General features: G+C 34.3%; 1 pseudogene; it reads left to right on the top strand.

Moving 5' to 3' along the window:
- Positions 1-7,555: 7,555 nt before the first annotated feature.
- On the top strand, positions 7,556-7,671 carry LOC120593587 (uncharacterized; annotated as a pseudogene).
- Positions 7,672-8,168: the final 497 nt, after the last annotated feature.

Here is an 8,168-nt window from a genome sequence, read left to right as displayed (position 1 = left end):
AATGACTGGAAGAAAACATAAAGAAAAAGTTCCTTGGCTTTGTTCTTGGCAATGATTTTTTTTGGATATAACACCAAAAACACAGATAATAAAAGCAAAAATAGACAAGTAGTACTACATCAAACTAATAAGCTTCACAGCGAAAGAAATAATTAAAATACTGAAAAGACAACTATGAGATGGAAGAAAATATATGCCAATCATATATCTGATAAGGGGTTAATATCAAAAATATATAAGGAATTTATACAACTCAAGAGCAAAACAAAAGAAAGAGAAAACACCACAAATAACCTGATTTTAAAATAGGCATAGGACCTGAACAGACATTTCTAAAAATAAGACATAAATAGCCAATAGGTATATAAAAAGGTACTCAACATCACTAATCATCATGGCAATGAAAATCAAAACTACAATGAGCTATCATTTCACACCTGTTGGGATGGCTATTATCAAAAAGACAAAAGATAAGTGTAGGCAAGGATGTGGAGAGGGTGCACACTGTTGGTGGGAATGTAAATGGGTACAGCCATTATGAAAAATAGTATGGAGTTTCCTCAAAAAGTTAAAAATAGAACTACCATGTGATCCAGCAATCCCACTTCTGCATATATATCCATAAGAATTAAAATCAGGATCTCAGAGATAACTGCACTCATCTGTTTATTGCCACATTATTCACAATATCCAAGATATGGAAACAACCTAAATGTGCATCAGCAAATAAATGGATTAAAAAAATGTAGTAAGTAATTATACAGTGGAATATTATTCAGCCTTTTTAAAAAAGAAGGGAATCCTTCCATTTGTAACATGAAGAACCAGGAAAATCACAACTAGAATGAGCAAAAACAATTAGCAGAGATACCCAGACGACTCGGAAGTTGAAACCACCTGAAAAAAAATTTAAAGGAGCAATCATCTTACAAAATATGTGCGAGGTTTTTTATGCTGAAAACTATAAAACACTGAAGCAAAAAAATAAAGAACACCAAAATAAATGGAGAGATATATCAAATTCATTGATTGTAAAGCCAATAATGTTAATATGTCAAATTTTTTCAAACTAATGTATATATTTAATGCAATCCTGATCTTAATTCTAGCAGGACACTTTTCTGGAAATCAACGAGCTGATACTAAAATTAATGTGGAAGGCAAAGGTAGTAAGATTGTCAAAATTATTTTTTTAAATAACTAAGTTGGAGGATTCACAATAACTGGTTTCAAGATTTAAGATAAAGCTATAGTAGTCAAGATAGTGTTGTATCAAAGGAAGGATAGATATCGATCAATGCAATAGAACAGAGAGATCATACCATATATATATGTATGATGCTGATGCAAAGGCCATTCAGTGGAGAAATGTAGTCTTATCAAAAGTAAATGGTGCTGGAAGTACTAGACTTATCAGAGAATAACTTTGTAAGTTATATAAATATCTAACCACTATGCTGTACACCTGAAACTAATATAATATTGAATGTCAACTATAATTTTAAATTATTTTTAAAAGCAAATGGTGCTGGAACAATTGAATATTCACATGCAAAAAAATGAACCTCCATCCATCCCTCACACAATATACAAAAATTATCTCAATATAAATCGTAGACTTACATGTAAAACATGAACTCTAAACTTTCTATAAAAAACATAGGAGAAAATGTGTGTGACTTTGGATTATTCAAGGTTTCTTAGATATAACACCAAAGACACGATACATTAAAAAAAATAATAAACTAGACTTCATCAAAATTAAGAACTTCTGGTCTTTGAAAACACTATGAAAAAAAAAAGATATATGACAGACTAGCAGTACATTTTTTTTCAAATCACACTTTTGATTGAAGACTTGATCTAGAGTATATGAAGAACATCCAGACTTCTACTTCCAAACAAGATAGAGTAATAGAGACTATTTTTCCTCTCACATGAAACAATTAAAATTAGACAAAGTACATAAAATAATAGTTTCCAAGAACTGGACATCAGGCAACAAAGGACGGTGATCCCCGAGAAATGTGAAACAAAGAAGGTGATTTCCCTAGATAACTATCTTGAAAGAATTTTCAGTCCACAGCACTTGGAGAGAGAGAGCACTGGCAGAGTCTAGGAGAATTGCTGAGTTTAGAAGATGGAGCTGAAAGTCTAAGGAGACCAAGGCAGGATGAGTTCATATAAAAAGAGTACCCAAGATAACAGTCCTGCACAGAGAAAAATGCCAACAATCTGAAGGGGCATTCCGCGAGTATTTAGCAGAGTACTGTTATGCATGTGAGGAAACTACCCAAAAGTGGCAAAAGAGCTATCAAAAAGATCCTAAAGAACAGTAACAGGTGTTCACACAGGGCTTGGAACAGTGGCTGTTAACACTAGCCAAACTGAAAAACCATAATTCACTGGACATTGGCAGGGTACTCCAGAAGGTCTTGTCTTGGTAGTAGAAAATAATTATCCTTAAATTGAGCCCTGCTTTGGATCTGCCTAATAAATCATAAAAGCATGACTCAAAAGGACCAAACTGCTTTTTAATAACTTAACTGCATCAAAGAACAAAGCACAAAAAGTTCTTATAAATACATATACAGCAAACAAAAAGTCAAAATTCACAATGTGAATCTGGCATCCAATAAAAGATTACTAGCCATTCAAAAAGGCAGGAAAATACAACCCACAATAATAATAATCAAAGAAACCTGATTGAGACCTGATACAGATGGTAGAATTAGCAAAGAACATTAAATATTTCTTATTCACACTCCATATATTCAAAAAGGTAAATAGAAGAATAAAAGATAATTTCGAAACACCAAAACTGAACTTCTAGGGATGAGTATTACAATGCCTTAGTTGAACAAATACACTGGAGGGGTTAACAGCTTACTAGACAATGCAGAAGAAATAATTGGTAAACTTGAAGAAACAGAAACTATCTAAATTGAAACAGAAAAAAAATCCAAAAATTGAAAAAAATAGTGAGATTCAGGACAACTTCAAGCAACCTAACATGGGCAACTGGAATACCTGAAGGAGGGGAGCAGAAGAGAGAAAATATTTGAAGAAATAATGGCCAAAATTTTGCAAATGTAATGAAAACCATAAACCTGTATATCCAAGAGGCTCAATGAATTCCAAACACAAAAACATAAAGAAAAAAACACATAATCAAATTGCTCAAAAAAAATGATAAAGAGAAAGTCTAAAAAGCAACCAGAGTAAAAAAAAAAACACACACACACACATTATAGAGGAAAAAAAAACAAGGATGGCATCAGATTTCTTATTGGAAACAATGCATATGAGAAGACAACGGAACAATGTATTTAAAGTACAGGCATACATCATTCTGTTGTGGTTCATTTTATTGTGCTTTGCCGATGTTGCAGTTTTTACAAATGGAAGGCAAGACCCACCATCAGTAAAAAGATTATGACTCACTTTATTGCAATATTCACTTTATTGCAGTGGTCTGGAACAAAACATGCAATATCTCTGAGGTATGCCTGTACTGAAACACAAAGCCTATCTATTTGGATTCTATACTGGGGGAAAAATTCTTTCAAATAAGAAAGCAAAATAAAGACTATTTAGACATATATAAGTTGAATGAATTTGTTGTCCAACAGATGCACAATACAAAAAAAAATGTTAAAGGAAGTTCTTAAGGCAAAAAGAATATGATAACTCATGAAAATCTGCAGCCAAAGGAATGAAGAGCACCAGAAATTGTAACTGCATGAGTAAGAATATAATTATTTTTTGTTATTTAAATCTCTTTAAAAGAGAATTTAAAGTAAAAAACAACAACAACAATATTGTGGGGTTTATAAAATCAGGAAGAGTAAAATATGTGAAAATAGTATAAAAGCCAGGAGGGAAGAAATGGAAGTGTGCTGTTGTTAGGTTTTTGTATTATATTTAAAGTGTTAAAATATCACTTGCAGGTAAAAGGAATTTACTTAAAGATATGTACTATCAACTCTACAGTAATCACTAAAATAACTCAAGGAATGATGGCTAATAAACCAAGGAAACAGAACAGATGGAATCATAAAACAATATTCAGTCAAAAGAAGGAAGAAAAAGGAAAAGGGCAACAAAGTAGATGTTGGACAAATAAAAAGCCAATAGCAAGATAATGGACTCAAACTTATACATACAATAATAATATTAAATGTAAATGAGTTAAATACCAACTAAAAGATAGAGGTTGTCAAATTGAATATAAAAAGCAACAACCTCATAGATATATGCTGGCTATAAGAAATGTACTTTAAATACAGACACACAAATAGGAAAAAGTAAAAGGATAAAAAGATACACCAGGTTAAAACTACACAAAAGAAAGCCGCAGTGGCAATATTTAAATCAGACAAAATACATTTTAGCACAAAGAATAAAAAGTTCATTTTATAATGATCAAGGAGAGTGATGTCAGAAAACATGGCAGAGTGACAGATGTCCCCAGATCTCCCCCTTTGAAGCAACAATAAGCTGAAAATCTAAAACTCAACAAAAAAACACCCAAACTGCACACCAGCATGTCTGAGTATGTGATCTGCGCATAAGAGCTACCACAGGTCAGAACCCCGGGTGTCGGGCGGTGGACTGGGAGAAATAAAGAAGCTGCCTGTCACAGCCACAGGAGCTCCCTGTAGGAGGAGGGGGAAAGGAGAAGGTGTGGCGACGTCCCTGAACAGCACTGCCTGGGAGTGCTGTGAGCTCCATGCAGCCAGCGTCAGGGCCCAGTCATCAAGGCAGAAAGCAGAGAAGTGGGACAGCAGAGAAACAACAGTTGATTTTTACCATCCACAGTTGCAAACCTGAGGCTGAGACGCAGTCTTCATCCCACAACCCAGAAGGCCCCAACCCCCTTATATCTGAGACCGAACACCATGGAGCCCCAGGGGAATTGGGCAAACGCTACTGAAACTGTCGCTAACACTGACAGGGACTGAGACTGAGGTTAGCAAGTATAATTAAACATCTATAAGAAAAAAATGGAATTATTAAGGCTTCAGATAAAGCAGGGATCCAAGAGGCTTAGATACTACCTACTGGAAATGAAAAGAAAAATGCCTTCTCTACAGCAAGCTAAAGAGAGACCTTTAGATAATAAATCTTCCTGGTTAAAAAAAGGAGAACGCACCTACACTAATGCCAAGGCAGACTAATAGTCCATTAAACACCATGAACAACCAAGGTGATAAGGAATTTCAGAAAGAAAGAGAAAATTTTCCAGAAAATAAGCTTACAGACAGAAATATGCAACTTAAATAACAGAGAATTCAGGATGGAACTTCTGAAAAAAACTCGGTGAGATCCAAAACAATTCCTCAACAATTTCAGGAATTGAAAAAACGACTAGATGAGCAGAATGAGTTCTTTAGTAAAGAGACTGAAAACCTCAAGAAGAACTAAATAGAACTTCTGAAGATAAAGAACACACTGCGAGGGTTGAAAAACAAAATAGCAAGCTTGGGAAACAGAGTCGACCAAATGGAGGAAAAGATCAGTGATACCAAAGACAGAAATCTAGAAATAAATGGAAGGAAGAAGGGAGAAACCAAAGAATGAAAAATAATGAAAGAGAAATACAAGACCTAGCTGATACCATCAGGAGAGGAAACATAAGAATAATAGGCATTACTGAAAGCAGGGAAAAGGAGCAGGGACTAGAAAGCATTTTCAGAAAATAGTGGATGACATTTTCCCAAATCCAAAGAATGAGCTGGAGCTTGGAATTCAAGAAGTCAATAGAACACCCAATTATCTCAACCCCAAAAGGCATTCACCAAAACATATCGTATTAAAATTCTCAAAAATCACCAACAAAGAAAGAATTATCAGAGCAGTCAAGGAAAAGAAGACGGTAACCTATAAAGGAAAACCCATTAAATAATCATCGCACTTCTCAGCACAAACCTTACAAGCCAGAAAGGAATGAAATCAAATATTCATCTATTAAATAACAGAAACTACAAGCCAAGAATAATGTATCCAGCTAAGCCCTCCTTTAGATATGAAGGAGAAATAAAGATCTTTCCAGATATATAGAAATTGAGGAAATTCTCCACTACGAGACCTGCATTACAGGAAATACTGAAAGGGGTCAGCTCACCTAAAACAAAATGACAAAAAAAAAATACATAATTACAAGTAAGGTGACTACCAGGCATATAGAAACAGAGGAGTGCAACCCTTACTAAGAACAGGGCATTACAAGCTTAAACGATAAGAAATTTGCTATAGCAAGATAGTAATGAACGTCCAACATACATAGGGACAAATTGAGACAATGACTGAAAAGGGGAGGACTCAAAGATCCAAATTCACAAAGGGGAATGTAGATAAAGCACATGCAGAAGAAAATGGACAACTGTATATATATATATATATGTATGTATATATATAAAACAATCTTTACCATAGTCTTAATGGTAACCACACACAGAAGATTCAGAACTGAAGTATATAACATAAAACAAGAAGGACTAGAGGGAAAACCCAAAAAAGCCAACCAAAATAAAGAAAACAGAAACACAAGGACAAAGAAACAATGGAAATATCCAGCTAACAAAAAGCAAAAGATAAAATGGCTATAAGAAGACCTCATATTTCAATAATTGCCCTAAATGTAAATGGACTGAACTCACCAATAAAAAAGTATGGAGTTGTAGATTGGATCAAAAAACAAAATCCAACCATATGCTGCCTCCAGGAGACACATCTCAGCTCCAAAGACAAATATAGGCTCAAAGCGAAAGGGTGGAAAATGATATTTCAAGCAAATGGCATTCATAGAAAAGCAGGAGTAGAGATGATAATGTCAGATGAAACAGACTTCAAACTAAAAAAGGTAAAGAAAGATACAGAGAGACACTTCATAATGATAAAGAGAATCATGCACCAAGAAGACATAACAATAAATATGTAGGCTTCCAATCAGGGAGCCCTGAAATATATAAATTACAAACAGAACTAAAGGGAGAAACAGACCAAAACACTATCAGAGTAGGGGACCTAAATACTCCACTGTCACATATGGACAGATCATCCAAATAGAAAATCAGTAAAGAAATAACAACCTTAAATGACACATTAGACCAACTGGACATACTTGACATTTACAGAGCCTTTCATCCCAAACTGCTGCTTATACATTCTTCTCTAGTGCACATGGAACATTCTCAAGGATATACTACATACTGGGACACAAAGATAGCCTCTACAAATATAAGAGGGTTGAAATCATACCAACCATATTCTCTGATCATGCTTTGAAACTAGAGATCAATTGTAAAGAGAAAGCAGAAAGATCCACAAGTACATGGAGATTAAACAACATGCTACTGAAGAATAACTGGGTCAGAGAAGAAATAAAAAGAGAGATCAAGATATACATAGAAACAAATAATGATAATATGACACACCAAAACTTTTGGGACATGGCAAAAGTGGTCATAAGAAGAAAGTTCATATCATTACAGGCCTATCTCCAAAAACAAGAATGAGCCCAAGTAAACAACCAAATGCTTCATTTTTAAAAACCTAGAAAACTACCCTGAACAAGCCCGATCCCATCTGATCTCGGAATCTAAGAACGGTCGGGCCTGGTTAGTACTTGGATGGGAGACCACCTAGGAAGACCAGGTGCTATAGGCGTAAAAAACAAGGGATCATAAGCTGACAAGGTCCTTTCAATCTGTGAGGTTACTTCGCCTAAAAAAAAAAAAAATTAAAAACTAAAAAAGGAAGAACAAATGAAGCCTAAAGTCAGCAAAAGGAATCATCAAAATTAGAGCAGAAATAAATGAAATTGGAAAAAAAAATAAACAGAAAAAATAAACACAGCAAAGACTGGTTCTCTGAAAAGGTTAATAAAATTGACAAACCCCTGGCTAGACTCACTAAAGAAAAAAGAGAAAGGACACAAATAAAAAAAAATCAGGGATGAAAGAGGGGGAATTACAACTGACATAGCAGAAATACAAAGGATAAGAATACTATTAAAAAGTATGTAACACCAAATTTAATAACCTAGAAGAAATGGACCAGTACTTAGAAAATTACAATCTTCCTAGACTGAATCAAGAAGAACTGGAAAATCTAAATAGACCGATTAGTAGTATGGAAATTAAAACAATTATCGAGAACCTACC

This window comes from Pteropus medius, unplaced genomic scaffold (genome assembly GCF_902729225.1).
Source record: "Pteropus medius unplaced genomic scaffold, Ma_sr-lr_union100, whole genome shotgun sequence".
Lineage (NCBI taxonomy): Eukaryota > Metazoa > Chordata > Mammalia > Chiroptera > Pteropodidae > Pteropus > Pteropus medius.
The sequence above is the reverse complement of the archived record's forward strand: the minus strand, read 5'-3'. Positions and strand labels throughout refer to the sequence as shown.